This window comes from Elephas maximus, chromosome 22 (genome assembly GCF_024166365.1).
Source record: "Elephas maximus indicus isolate mEleMax1 chromosome 22, mEleMax1 primary haplotype, whole genome shotgun sequence".
Taxonomy (NCBI): domain Eukaryota; kingdom Metazoa; phylum Chordata; class Mammalia; order Proboscidea; family Elephantidae; genus Elephas; species Elephas maximus.
In genome coordinates, this window is record NC_064840.1 from 28,102,338 (window position 1) to 28,118,102 (window position 15,765).

General features: G+C 36.2%; 1 protein-coding gene and 1 pseudogene across 2 annotated transcripts in view; both read left to right on the forward strand.

Moving 5' to 3' along the window:
* The window catches only part of TTC28 (tetratricopeptide repeat domain 28), a 773,448-nt gene that overhangs the window by 172,899 nt on the left and 584,784 nt on the right, over positions 1-15,765 (forward strand). The gene's annotated exons all lie outside the window — the stretch shown is intronic.
* On the forward strand, positions 938-4,522 carry LOC126066053 (60S ribosomal protein L39-like; annotated as a pseudogene).

A 15,765-nucleotide genomic window follows, 5' to 3' on the forward strand; every position in this document is an offset into this window, starting at 1 on the left:
TTTGCTTGCACTTGATATTGTTAGCCTATTTAATTTTAGCCATTCTAGTTATCATGTAGTGATATCTCATCCTGGCTTTCCTTTGTGTTTCCTTGATGACTAATGAGTTTGACCACTTTTTCTTTAATGGCCATTTGGATGTACTCGTTTGTGAAGTGCCTGTTGAAATCTCCTCTTGATTTCTTATTTGTATCTTTTGCCCTTTTCTTATTAATTTTAGAGAAGTTCTTTATATAATCTGGATACAAGCATTTGTCAAGCCATGGTGTGTATTTTTCCCACTCTGGAGTTTTCCTTTGCATTCTTTTAAATTGTGTCTTTTGATAAACAGAAGTTCTTAATTTTAATGTAGTCATGTACTATTCCATTATGATAATGCTTTTTGTATCTTGTTTAAGACATCTTTACCCACTTGAAGGTCATGAAGATATTCTCTTATGTTATTTTCTAAAAGCTTTGTCATGTTGCCTTTTACACGTAGTTCTACAATTCACCTGAATTGATTTTGTGCGTGTGTGTGTGTGTGTGTGTGAATGGTAAGAGGTAGGGGTAAAGTTTCTTTTTTCCAATGTGGATATCAATTGACCCAGCACCATTTATTGAAAAGTCCATCCTTTTCCCACTGTTCTGCAGTGATAGCATTGTCATAAATCCAGTGTCTATATACAATGAAACCTTTGAGAGCCAGAACTTCATGGCACTGCCTTGTTTTTCCAGGTCTTTCAAGTTTTCCATCTTTGTCAGGGTGCAGCCTTAACCACTTTTCTATCTTCTCTATATTAGTGGAAAATATTTGAGTTTTCCTTCTTCGGCAGGTTTCCATATTACACAGGTACTGGTTTTCACAGGTTTTACTATATATGTGTTTCGTTGTGCTGGTCTTTTTTGTCTGATTTTGCTTCAAAACTACGCTATCTTGGTCAACTTTATTCTCGCCATGTCTTCTCACTAGACTTTCAGGATCAAGAGATTCCTGGTAAAGATACAAAAGCAAAATCATCCCATTCCTCAATGGACTTGAACGAAAACTGGTAATAAAATCAGGTACAGTTCCAAGAGGAGAAATTGGAGATGAACCAAGCTGGTTCAGTAAGGAGTCTCACATATGATGGCACATGTATTTATGCTCTATCAGGTTTGCTAGCATTTTACTATATCAAGCTGAAAAATTTGCCACCAACAGTGGAACATGTTTTATTGGGAAAATTCTGTTTTTGTTTTTCTGCTCCTGCATTAATAGGTTAGCTTAGTAATAGATATGTGAGACCTTTTGTTTTAAAAAAACAAAAAACTATACTATCCTAATATCCAACAGAGTAAGTACTTGTATTTTGTTCTTTTCTTCAAAGTTCTCTTGACTGTTCTTTGCATTTCAGTATACATTGAAAAATCAGTTAGTTGTTTCCACATATGTGGGATTTTGGATTAGAATTGTATTAAATACATGATAGATCAAACTAGGGAGAATTCGGGTTTTTATAATAATAAATCTATGTCTGTAGGGCCTGTAGTGATTACTTTCCTTTTTATCATAATGTTGACTACCTGGACCTGCTTTTTGCATTTTTTTTTCTTGATTAGTTTTTTGAAGAATATAAATTTTGTCTCTTCAAAGAATCAGTCTTAGTTTTGTTGATAATTTCTGTTGAATGTTTATTACGTTGTTTTTATCTGTTTTCTTTCTTCTACTTTTCTTGAGCTTAATGTGCTGTTGTGTTTTTTTTTTTTTAACTTTTTGAGATGGGTACTTAGATTATTGATTTTTTCAGCCTTTTTCTTTTCTATGTATGTATTTAAGACTATACATTTTCCTCTGAGCCAGCTTTAGTTGTATCCCACAAGTTTTTGTATGTAGTACTTTTATTATCATTTATTTAAAAATATTTTCTACTGTCCTTTGTAATTTCTTCTTTAGTTGAGGGTTATTTAGGAATTCATTGCTTAATTTCCAAATATTCTTTACTTAATTTCCAAATATTCTAGTTACCTTTTTTTTAATTGATTCTAGCTTAATTGCATCACTGTCAGATATTTTATATGATTTCAGTTCTTTGAAATGTATTGAGATTTGTTTTATAGTCCAGTCTGTAGTCAATTTTTTAAAGAGTCAAGTTTATTGATGTATAATTCACACAAAATAAAATACACTCATTCTAAGCCTTTAGATTAATGAGTTTTGACAAATGCATATACCCAAGAAACTATCACCCTAATCAAGATATAAAACATTTCCAACATTCAAAAACGTTTCCTCATGTTTTTGTGGTCATCAGCCATCACTACTGCCCCTGATTCCAGGCAACCACTTGATCTGCTGTCAGCATAGATTAGTTTTACTGTTCTTGACATTTATATACATGGAGTCATACAGAATGTGGGTACTGTTTTGTATTTGTCTTTCACTTACCATAATGTTTTTGAGATCTATACAAGTTGTTGCATGTATCAGTAATTTGTTTCTTTTTATTACTGAGTAGTATTTCATTGTATAATTGTATCACAATTAGTTTATTCATTCATTTGTTGATGGATATTTGGGCCATGTCTAGTTTCTGGCTATTACAAATAAAGGTGCTATGAGCATTAGTCTTTGTGTGGACATATGTTTTCTTTTCTCTTGGGTAAATACCTAGGAGTAGAATTACTGGTTCAAATGGTGCTCTTAACTTTATAAGAAGCTGGCAATTAATGAAGTGCTAAGTTAATTCAAAAACATCAAAATGTTTGTACTATTTTATACCCTCAATAGCAATGAATGAGAATTGTGTTTGTGGCACACCCTTAACCACCCTTGGTATGGTCCGTCTTTTAAATTTTAGCCATTTTGTGGATATATAAACACAACATCTCATAGTGTTTTAACTTCCATTTCTGTCATGAATAATGATATTATGGATCTTCTCCTGTGCTTATTACTGTTAGTATATTTTTTTTAAAGTATCTGTTCAAATTTTTATTAATTAATTTTATTGTTTTCTTTTTGTAACCAAGTTTCTTATATATTCTGGATGCATGTCCTTCATCAGGCATATGTATTGAGAATGTTTTCTCTCAGTCTGTGGCTTGCCTTTTCATTTTATTAATGAAATGTTTCAAAGAGCAGACTTTTTTCTTTCAGTGAAGTCTAACTTACTGAAATTTTTAAAAATCGTTCATGCTTTTTGTGTTATATCTAGGAAATCTTTGCCTACCTCAAAATTGTGAATATTTTCTCCTAGATGTTTTTATAATTTTAGCTTTTATGTTTGATCTGTGAGGTAAGGGTTGAGATTCTTTTTCTAATGCAGATATCTGTCCAATTGTTTCAACATCATTTGTTGAAAAACTATCTTTTCCTCACAGAATTAACTTGGCACTTTTGTCGAAAATCAGTTGACTGTATACCTGGGTCTATGTGTGAATTCTTCAGTCTTATCCACTGAATTATAAAGGTATCATTACACCAACATCACGCAATCGTGATTACTCTCTCTTTATTGTAAATCTTGAAGTCAGATACTGTGAGTCCTTCAACTTGTTTTTTTTTTTTTTTCAAAACTGTTATGGCTATTTTAGGTCCTTTGCATGCCCACATAAGTTTTAGAATCAACTTGTTACCTTGTACAAAAAAGCTAACTGGATTTTAATTGGGATTACATTGCAACTGTAGATAAGTTTTGGGGAAAACTGACATCTTAATAATACTGAATCTTCCAACTGATGAACATGGTATACCTCTCCGTTTATTTAGGTCTTTAAGTTTTCTTCAGGATGGTATCCCACACTCTCTGTGATCTGACCTTTGTTAGAACTTTTAGTCCTAACTCTTGCCGTTCCTTGCGTCTAACTTCTTTTTTCCACATACACTGAACTTCACACTCCTCTCCCTTCACACACCATGCTGTCTCATGTTTTGAGGTGCATATGATTTCCTTTACCTGAAACATCTTATATCTCCCATCTTCATTTGATTACTAACAGACCCTGGAGTCAAACAGCCTGAGTTTGCATCCATATAAAGCTTTTAAGATGCTGCCTGGCTCATGGTAGGAGCTCAAAAAATGTTAGCTTTTATGTGGTTACGTTTACCACATCCATTAGCTTGAACCCATTGCGAATAGTTACCACTGTTATTCATTCCTTGTACGCCTAATGCCTAACAACAATGCTTGGCATGCAGTAGGTGCTCTAGAAATGCTTATTTTATAAGTTTTTGCAAAAGCTCTAGAAATGACACCAAGGAATATTCTTCAAAATGTTAAGATATTGCACCATTAAAAAATCCCTCAGGCCTCTGAAATTTTATCAGAAAAGATGCTGTGTTTTGCAAGTGTGCAAGGAAATTAAAGGCCAGTATAATTAGTCAAAATGTTTTTTGTTCTAACCACAGAATGCAGTGTCTCAAGTGATCTGCTTCTAGTTTCTCTTCCTCTTGTCTCATTTTATGAAATAGTTAACTAAATCTTTATTTTATTCTTTGTACAGCTTTATGAAACTTGACTTATCAGGAATCATGCAGAAGATTGTTATTGCTAACAAATAGAAACTGTAGCTGTTAATGAAAATTATGGGATTACTGTGATAAGGAATTATCTGTTATAAATGTTGTGGTTTCTGCATGTTGTAGATTTAAATGTAATTACCAGTGTCCTAGCAAAAATATATATTATTCAAAATATAAGATTTGAATATTAAAGATAAATTGGACCTACATTAGATGACTTCTGCTGTTACTGCTTTATAATCAAATTCTTTCTGTAAGGATGGATCATTCTATAAGAAAATTATTTTTATAGATTATTATGTGTACCTGATATCACCTCTGAATTCTTCACACCCTGTTTTGTGAGCAAACTGGGTAAAGCCATATGGATACAACGGTGAAATAACTGATCTTAATCACACTGACAGTATAATTCTAACTGCAAAAAGTATTAATGGATGATAATAGACACATGCTGCAGCCATAGTATTTTAGGTTAAGGTGGTGATGGTTCCTTCTTAGAGATTTCTCTCACTTTTCCAGGCTTTCTCAAGATTTAACACTTAACATATCAATTGAACAAATATTTATTCAGTCAATACTCTTTGTATCGTTTGGAAGGGTTTTAGAATTGAGGTATATTATTTTCTCAAAAATCATAGTATTGGACCCCCGGGGTGGCTAAAATAAAAAAGTTGACAGTAGCAAGTATTGGTGAGAATGTGCAGAAATTGAAACCCTCATATAGTGCTGGTGGGATTGTAAAATGGCACAGCCACTTTGGAAAACAGTTTGACAGTTCCTCAAAAAGTTAAACATAATGATACCACATGGTCCAGCCATTCCACTTGTATGTGTATACCCGAGTATTGAAAACATATGTCTACATAAAAAACCTGTACAAGAATGTTCATAGCAGCATTTTTCATAATAGCCAAAAAGCGGAAATAATCTGAATGTTCATCAACTGATGAATGAATAAACAAATGTGGTATATCCATAAAATAGAGTATTATTCAGCCATAAAAAGGAATGAAGTATTGAGACATGCTACAACATGGATGACCCTTGAAAACATTATTCTAAGTGAAAGAAGACGGACAAAAGGCCACATATTGTTTAATTCCATTTATATGAAATGTCCAGAACAGACATATCCAAAGAGGCAGAAAGTAGATTTGGGGTTGACAGGAACTGGGGAAGGAGGGAATTGGGAATGATTACTAATAGGTACGGTGTTTCTTTATGGGGTGATAAAAATGTTCTAGAATTGATTGTAGTGATGGATGCACAATTCTGTGAATATACTAAAACCCACTGAATTGTATAATTTAAAAGGGTGAATTTTATGGTATGTGAATCGTATCTTAATAAAGTTATTATTTAAAAAAAATCACAGTGTTGAAATTTATCTAATAGACTGGTTTAGAACTTCACCATTTGTGCTGTTTCCACAACTGTATTTTAACCTCCCTCAGGACAGGAGTCATCATTTGTGCTTTCTTTAATATCTAGGGCATAGCCATCTCTCTCTATGTTATAGTTTTTCAGGAAACATTTGTTTAATGGGGATGAACATTAATTTATTGTATTACAAAAAATTGCATTCTCGTGTGGGGAAAAAAGTGTTTTCTTTTTGTAATACAAGTAGTAATTGCAAGATGGCGTTAAGGGCTAGTTGACTAGTCTCCCTGCCCTGAGTAAGAGCAAACTTTAGGCAACAGACTCATTTAATGAAGGATGTGAAAATTGCATTGTTTCTCCTAATTCACGTTCTTTTTAAAGTTCACATTAACTAATTTTCAAGTGCTAGGCAAAGTTTTCACACATGTCTGTCAGTTTGTTGTACTCCGGTGGCTTGCGTGTTGCTGTGATACTGGAAGCTTTGCCACCAGTATTTCAAATACCGGCAGGGCCATCCTTGGTGGACAGGTTTCAGTGGAGCTTCCAGACTAAGACAGACTTGGAAGAAGGACCTGGCAGCCTACTTCTGAAAAGATTGGCCATGAAAACATTATGAATCTTCTGAAAGGATTGGCCATGAAAACTTGTTTGAAATAGTGCCAGAAGATGAGCCCCTCAGGTTGGAAGGCACTCAAAACTGGGGAAGAGCTGCCTTCTCAAAGTAGAGTCAGCCTCAATGATGTGGATGGAGTCAGGCTTTCATGACCTGCATTTGGTGATGTTGCATGACTCAAAATGAGAAGAAATAGTTGCAAACATTCATTAATAATAGGAACGTGGAATGCACAAAGTATGAATCTAGGAAAACTGGAAGTCGTCAAAAATGAAATGGAATGCATAAAGGTTGATACCCTAGGCATTAGTGAGCTGAAACGGACTGGTATTGGCCATTTTGAATCAGACAATCATATGGTCTACTGTGCTGGGAATGACAAATTGAAGAGAAATGGCATTGTGTTCACTGTCAAAAAGCACATTTGAAGATCTATCCTGAAGTACAACGCTGTCAGTGATAGGATAATATCCATATACCTACAATGAAGATCAGTTAATATGACTGTTATCCAAATTTGCACAGCAATCACTACAGCCAAAGATGAAGAAATTGAAGATTTTTACCATCTTCTGCAGTCTGAAATTGATCAAACACACAAGCAAGATGCATTGATAATTACTGGCGATTGGAATGCAAAAGTTGGCAACAAAGAAGACAGATCAGTAGTCAGAAATATGGCCTTGGTGATAGAAATGATGCCAGAGATCACATGATAGAATTTTGCAAGACCAATGGCTTCTTCATTGCAAGTACCTTTTTCAACAACACAAATGGTGACTATACACGTGGACTTGTCCAGGCGAAATACACAGGAATCAAAACGACTACATCCGTGGAAAGAGGTGATGGAAAAGCTGACTATTTTCAGTCAGAACAAGACTAGGGCTTGACTTTGGGACAGACCATCAATTGTTAATATGCAAGTTCAAGTTGAAATTGAAGAAAATTAGAACAAGTCCATGAGAGCCAAGGTATGACCTTGAGTATATCCTTCCTGAATTTAGAGACCATCTCAAGAATAGATTTGACACATTGAACACTAATGACCAAAAACCAGAAGAGTTGTGAAATGACATCAAGGGCATCATACATGAAGAAAGCAAGAGGTCATTAAAAAAGACAGGAGAGAAAGAAAAGACCAAAATGGATGAAAAAATTTGAAAGAAGAAAATTTGAAAGTTGCTTTTGAATGTAGAGTAGCTAAAGCGAAAGGAAGAAATGGTGAAGTAAAAGAGCTGAACAGAAGATTTCAAAGGATGGCTCAAGAAGACAAAGTAAAGTATTATAATGAAATGTGCAAGGGCCTGGAGATAGAAAACCAAAAGGGACGTACACGCTTGGCATTTCTCAAGCTGAAAGAGCTGAAGAAAAAATTCAAGGCTTGAGTTGAAATATTGAATGATTCTACAGGAAAATTATTGAACAATGCAGGAAGCATCAAAAGCAGATGGAAGGAATACAGAGAGTAACTACAAAAAAGAATTGGTCGACATTCAACCATTTCAGGAAGCAGCATATGATCAAGATCTGATAGTACTGACGGAAGAGGTTCAAGCTGCACTGAAGGCAATGGTGATAAACGAGGCTTCAGGAATTGATGGAATACCAATTGAGATGTTTCAGCAAATGGATGCAGCATTGGAAGTGCTCTCACTCATCTGCCAAGAAGTTTGGAAGGGAGCTATCTGGTCAGCTGACTGGAAGAGATCCATATTTGTTCCCATTCCAAAGAAAGGTGATCCAACAGAATGCAGAAATTATCGAACAATATCATTAATATCACACACAAGTAAAATTTTGTTGAAGATCAAGTCAAAAAGTGATTGTGGCCAGTACATGGACAGGGAACTGCCAGAAATTCGAGCCAGATTGAGAAGAGGAAGTGAAAACAGGGATATCATTGCTGATGTCAAATGGCTCTTGGCTGAAAGCAGAGAATACCAGAAAGATGTTTACCTGTGTTTTATTGACTCTGCAAAGGCATTTGACTGTGTGGATCATAACAAATTATGGATATGTTGCAAAGGATGTGAACTCCAGAACACTTGTTCTCATGAAGAACCTATACTTAGATCAAAAGGCAGTTGTTTGAACAGTACAAGGGGATACTGCATGGTTTAAAGTCAAGAAAGATGTGCATCAGGGTTGTATCCTTTCACTATACTTTTTACTGAGCAAATAATCCGAGAAGCTGGACTATATGAAGAAGAACACGGCATCAGGATTGGAGGAAGACTCATTAACAACCTGCATTACGCAGATGACACAACCCTGCTTGCTGAAAGTGAAGAGGACTTGAAGCACTTGCTGATGAACATCAAAGACCATAGCCTTCAGAATGAATTACACCTCAACATAAAGAAAACAAAATTATCTTCACATCTGGACCAATAAGCAACATCATGATAACCAGAGAAAGTATTGAAACCGTCAAGGATTTCATTTTACTTGGATTCACAATCAATGCCCGTGGAAGCAGCAGTCAGGAAATCAAAGGACCCATTGCATTGGGCAAATCTGTTGCAAAAGATCTCTTTAAATGTTAATAAGCAAAGATGTCACTTAAGGACTACGGTGCGCCTCACCCAAGCCATAGAGTTTTCAATTGCCTCATATACACGAGAAAGCTGGACAATGAATAAGGAAGATGGAAGAAGAATTGATGCCTTTGAATGATGGTGTTGGCGAAGAATATTGAATATACCGTGGACTGCAGAAGAATAAGTGCAGCCAGAATGCTTCTTAGAAGCAAGAATGGCAAGACTTCCTTTCATATACTTTCGACATGTTTTCGGGAGGGATCAGTCCCTGGAGAAGGACATCATGCTTGGTAAAGTAGAGGGTCAGTGAAAAAGAGGAAGACCCGCAACAATATGGATTGACACAGTGGCTGTAGCTATAGGTAGAAAAGCATACCAGTAATTGTGAGAATGGCGCGGGACCGGGCAGTGTTTCAGTCTGTTGTACCTAGGGTCACTATGAGTCAGAACCGACTCCATGGCACCTAGCAACAACAACAACAGGTAAAGTTTGATGTTTCTTTTAGATATTCTGAAATGTTGAATCAGTCCTGAAATTCCCTTCCATTTTCACCTTTCTCCACAACATCTTCCTGTCCAGTGATCTTGCAAGGGATAGAGAAAAGCATTCATTAAGTATGAATAAATTGTCAATATTTTATTTATATTGGCCCAACTTTATAGGTAAAGAGAGTCCGTGAATTTGCTCTCTGTCTCTGTGGATATTTCTTACAAATGTTCACAGCTAGAACTGCCCATATATAAGTCAATGAGAATGAACTCCCATTACGTTTATGCCCATCATCCTTCAATATTGCAGAGACTTTTCTGGGGCTCTTTGTAGTCTAGAAGCTCAATTAGATGCTCAGACATGCTCATGCTCCCTTGGGTGGAGAAGAGCTTTGAACAATAAAACAGGACTTTTACAAGATAATAGTTTTACTGTGAAACCAAGGGAGTCACCTTTGGGTGAACATTGCATATCATTTTAGAGAAGCCTGAGTTCAGATTCTGTCAAATCCAGAAGTAATAAAGGGTTGACATACATAGGCCCTACCTTGAAGATGCTGTGATCTTCCCTATGTTAAGTCTTGCTCAGGGAATACCCATTTAAAAATGGTTTCTTAAGTATGTACACGGATTTCTGACTCCCAGCTTATTATTACCTAAAACTCCTTTAGAAATTACTTAACTTTGAGTACCCCTGTTTACTTTTGAACACATTTCAGACTGGGCTTGAGATTTTATAATTTCAATTTTCCTATATTCCCCATGCCACCTGTATAAAGACAAAGAAAAATAAAGCAAACTGCATTTATTGTATTCATGGTTGCCCAAGAAGTTCTTAGAATTCCAAAACCGTTACTTTCTATAGATTTGAACTGCCTTATGGTTCGTTTCTTCTCTGTTTAATTAAAGGAGATAGGCTTCTGATGCTAGGAGAATCTCCATAAGTTTTTGGCTACTACCACCACTCTGTTTTTTGGTTTTGTTTTTTAAACTGGAGGCTTAGGTCAACAACTATAACCACACAACCAGCTTAAAACTAAAGGTTAATCATTCTTTCACAAAAGTCATAGCCACTCTGCCATTGGGAATTTGTCTCTATGGGCTCTAGACTTGCCCCCTTGTTACTCAGCTTCTCTCTCCTCTTCCTTTGGGAACTCCCCCAACTTCAACATTTCCATTAAAATTTTTAATTTAGTGTTTAAAAATCAAAATTATGTGAATACAGAGTTGAAAAGTCATGTATTCTACCTGGCTTATTAGAAAAAGCAGCCATCACCAGCCCCATTCTGCATTTCTTACTTCCCAGAAGCAAACATTTTTCAACTCTTCTAGCTGATTCTTTTTGAATTATAACGTTACTTATTGATTTTTCAGTTTTAGGAATTGTATATTGACCTTTAGTCATAGAAGATGAATATTAAACTGTTTTTTTTTCACACCCCTTATGTCTAACACCTGCTTCTCATCTCCAGGCGTCCCACTATAGTTACATCGTGATTTACGTTAGGTGAGTGCTTCTCAATCCTGACTGCACATTAGAATCGCTGGGCAACTTGAATGAACAAATACAGATGCCTCAGTCTAACCCTTGCACATTCTACTTATTGTGGTTTGGGGAGGGTCTTGGGCATCAGTACCTTTAAAAAGCTTTCTGTGTGATTCTAACGTGTAGTCAGGTTTAAGAACCACTGAATTATATCAGTTTTTATTTATTATGAGCATGAAAATACTTTCCATGTCTGAGCTATATAGTATGCCATGATTGCTTTTCATTTCTTGCTCACAGTTTTTCCTTGGTGTTAAGAAATCCTTTGTTTTTCATTTTAATTTTCTATGTTCCCTTTTATGCATTCAGTAAATGTGTATTGAACTTCTACTCTGTGATATGAACAAATAGGTAAAAATCCTTGTTCTCCTGAAGTCTATATTCTAGTGTAGAAGATGTACAATAAACACAATTAAAAAACTCTTTTCCATTGAGTTGATTCTGACTCATGATGACCCATGTGTTACAGAATAGGACTGTTCCATCAGGTTTTCTTGGCTGTAATATTAATGGAAGAAGATATAGCCAGACCTTTCTTCCATGGCTCTGGGTGGGTTTACACCACCATCCTTTAGGTTAGTAGTTGAGTGCAAACTGTTTGCACCACCTAGTGACCTTCATAAACACAATAAATAATTAAAATATGTAGTAAAAAAAAAAAAAATTTTTTTTTTTTTTAGTATATTTGATACAGTTGACAAAGTTCTGTGGAGAAAAATAAAGCAAGAAAAGAAAATAAGGGAATATTGGGGGTGTAGTGGGGTTATAGTGTCAAATAGGGTCATCAGGAAGGGTCTTATTGAGAAGGTGACATTTGAATAAAGACCTGAAACCTGAGAGAGTTATCCACGCAGATATCTAGAGTAAGCATCTTTCTGGTGAGAGGGTCAGCAAAGGCCTGTGGCAGTAAAGGTTTTATAGACCTGGGACCACTGTAGTAACATTAAAAGTCTTGGATTACTTTGAGCTGGGGGGGATCTCACTCAATTCAAATAGGTTTAGTTCTCCCATGCCTCCCACTCTCTTTCAGCTCATTGTTTGGCCCCCACTCCCTTAGCGCTTTCCTTTACTTACTTGCAAGCCCAGAAATACATTAAAATATTTTTTTTAATAGCCTATCCTGGATCTAGTTGTATAATATCCTGGATTTTGTTTTGTCTGCCATAAGCAAAAGTCCTAGAAAAGTCATTCCTAAGAAAATTAAAGACATCATGTATACTTGCTATATTGATTCATAACATATTACAGTTTATTGATAATTATGATAAGTTACAGTCAAATAATGTGGGTTTACCAAGAGTTTTCACCTTATTTAATCTCCACAGCAACAAAATATAACAACCTTAAAAACAAAGATGGGTATGTTATTAAAGTTTTCATTTCTAAGAATGAGGCATTGGCTTCATAAATTGTAATGTCAGGCAGAATATTTTGATATTGGTTCTTTCTACAAAGCATTTCATTTGACTTAAGTATTTTTTTTTTAAGTATTTTTATGCTGAGTATTTTTATGCAGTAGCATAGTACATGCTTAAAGAAAATAGTACAATGGGCAAAAAAAATTATATCTGTTAATATAATTCTGTCAATTATACATTCATGTGGGTAAGCATTATAACTGGACGTGGCAAAAAATAATTGATTTAGGGTGTTGTGATTGTGGAAATTTGTTTTATTCTAGAGTCAGAGTTGACTCGATGGCAATGTTTTTTTTTTTTTTTTTTTTAGTGTTCTTATGATACTGTATAATTAATAAAAATCATTCAAAATCCATCCAAAGGGTGTTAATCTCCCATTTCTTATTAAAATCTGAATATGTATTTTTATACAGAGAAAGAAGTCTAGGATGATATGTGTTTGTATGTGAGTGTGTTTATTTATATCTCAAAATCTTAACCACTGTTATCTCTGGGTGGTTGTATTTCTTATTGATTTTCTGTGATATCCAATGTTTTTAAACAGGAATAATTTATTAATTTCATAATGATAAAAAATGAAGCTATTTTCATTTTGGATAAAAAATCCCCATGTGTTATAAAAACTAGGCTTTGATTAAAAAAATTATTTTTTAGTGAGGTTGAGGGAAAAAAAAGCTAATGTGCAAAGGAAAAAAGAAATACACAATGGACCCTTCCATAAAATGTACCTCTGTGGTGAAAGTACATAAAAATTGAGAACTACATCCATTAAATTTCTCAACTAAATGTTGAATAAGAATCATTTGGCTTCAGAAGATCTCATACTATATCAAAATTTTGCTTTTCCTCTGATGTTTCCTCAAATATGTTGAAGTCAAGTGCTTTATCTTCAATGTCACTAATTCTGGCTTCCATTTCCTCAGTTCTCCTATGACTTTTTATTGAGTTGTCTAATTCTGAAATTTTACTGTTAATCTTCTGGATTTCTGTTTGCTATCTCTGTGGATTCTTGCAGCCTATTAAATTTGTCATTATGCTCTCCTCTGTGGATTCTTGCAGCCTATTAAATTTGTCATTATGCTCTCCTCTGTTGCTTTGTCTGTGTGTTACTTGGCTTGTTCTGCATTTTGCTTGATCTCCTTCCTGATTTCTTGAAGAGTTCTGTATATAATCTTTTGTATTCTACCTCTGGTAGTTCTAGGAAATTCTCTTCATCTGAAACATTTCTTGATTCTTTGTTTCGGGAGCTTACTGAAACCATCATGGTCTGCCTGTTTATGTGATTTGATGTTGACTGTTGTCTCCGAGCCATCAATAAGTTATTGTATTTATTTATTTTATTTTATGTTTGCTTACTCTTGTTTGGTTTTGTTTTGATATGCCCAAATAGACAGCTCGAGTGAGCTAGTTTGATTTTTGCTGCCTTTGAAGCTCTAACGTTCTGTCACCAGGTGGTTAGAGCTTTTACTAGGTGTGTGAGCCCAGGAGTCCATTTATTTTTCTTGAGCAGATTCAGCTCAGGTGTTCAGGTAGTCGGTCACCAAATGTGTGGTGCAGGCTCTCACCTACAGTCTTAGACGGGCAGGGGTGATTAGTGTAGGCACAGGTATCTGGCTGCAGTAGGGAGTCATATGCTGAGCAAGCCCCTGAGTGTCTGTGAGGAAATCATGTCACTGTTCTTTAGAGTGCTTAGGTAGGTGGGTTTTGCAACTGGACTATGGACACCGAATGCTTTTGGCTGTAAGGACTGGGAGGGACCACTTATCCTGGAACCCCTGTCACAGGCGGCTAGGTGGTGTGGGTGGAGTGGTGTCAAATGTAGCAAACCTGTCTTTCCACCATATAGCTTTAACAGTTGAAGTTAGACTTAAGGTATATACCCTGTTGTACTGTGCTAATGAGGGCCTACGCTTTTGAAATGGGCCCACACAGACCTATGCAGGGGTGAAAGGCATTCAAAGTCCATGAACCCCTTATGTTTGTGCCTTGGCAAAGGAGCTGTTTCTGCCCTGAGTTCCCGGCTTAGGGGAGCCAGCAGATTATTTTTTCCCTGTTTGCTAATTTCTTCTCTCTCCAAGGCTGAGAGAATGGCTCAGGGCATGTGACAGGTTCTACTTCTGGCCCAGGGCATGCGGCTATCACTTTAGCCAGCTTAGGACCTGGCGCAGAGTGGGGAGTGGTCAGGTAAATGGGAGAGAGTTTTTCCCAAAGGGATTTTTTTTTTATCTGTGTGGTAGATTAGATGCATGTACTAATCTTTTGCCAGTTCAATGCCACTTTTCACTGATTCTGGAGGTGTGAGTGGACTCTCTGCCGCTCAGTCTCTCCCATTGTGGAAAACGCATCCTGAACGACACTGCTTGCTTCACTGCATTTATGCCAGTAGATCTGGCCTGCGTGGTGCCGGTTCCTGCTGGGTCAGGTATGGCAACTCCTCGCTGCTTCTGAACCGTCTCTCCATCCGCCTGCTGCTCAGTCTGATTCCTCAGCTTTGCCTTTGATGTTCAGGGCTCCCAGATTGCCATCTATAATTGATTCACTTGTTTTTATCAGGTCTTTGTTGTAAGAGGGACCACAGGAAGTGTCTGAAGTCACTCCATTACCTTGGCCCCACCTCCCAAAATTTTGCTTTTTAACAGTAAATCTCAAACATTCAAATAATCATCTGCCTGACTTGTATACTTTTTTAGAGAAATTAACATTCATTTTTTTAATTTTATTGTGCTTTAGGGGAAGTTTACAGTGCAAATTAGTTTCTCATTCAAAAAAATTATACACAAATTGTTTTGTGACATTGGTTGCAATCCCCACATTGTGTCAACACTCTCCCCCTTCCCTTTTCACCTGGGGTTCCCCATGTCCACTTGTCCAGTTTTCCTGTCCCTTCTTGCCTTCTCGTATTTGTTTTTGTTCAAGTGTTGCCCATTTGGTCTTATATACCTGATTGAGCTAAGAAGCACCTTCCTTGCATGGGTTGTTTGTTTTATAGACTTGTTTAATCTTTGGCTAGGAGCCCTGGTGGGGCAGTGGTTAAAGCGATCAACTGCTAATGGAAGGGTTGGCAGTTCAAAACCATCAGTGACTCTGCAGGGGAAAGATGTGGCAGTCTGTTTTGGTAGAGATTTATAGCCTTGGAAATGCTATGGGATTGCTATAAGTCAGAATTGACTTGATGGTAGTGGGATTTTTTTTGGAATCTTTGGCTGAAAGATGGACTTCAGGAGTGGTTTCAGTTCTGAATTAGCAGAATGTCAGGGGTTCCTCCAGTCTCTGTCAGACCAGTAAGTCTG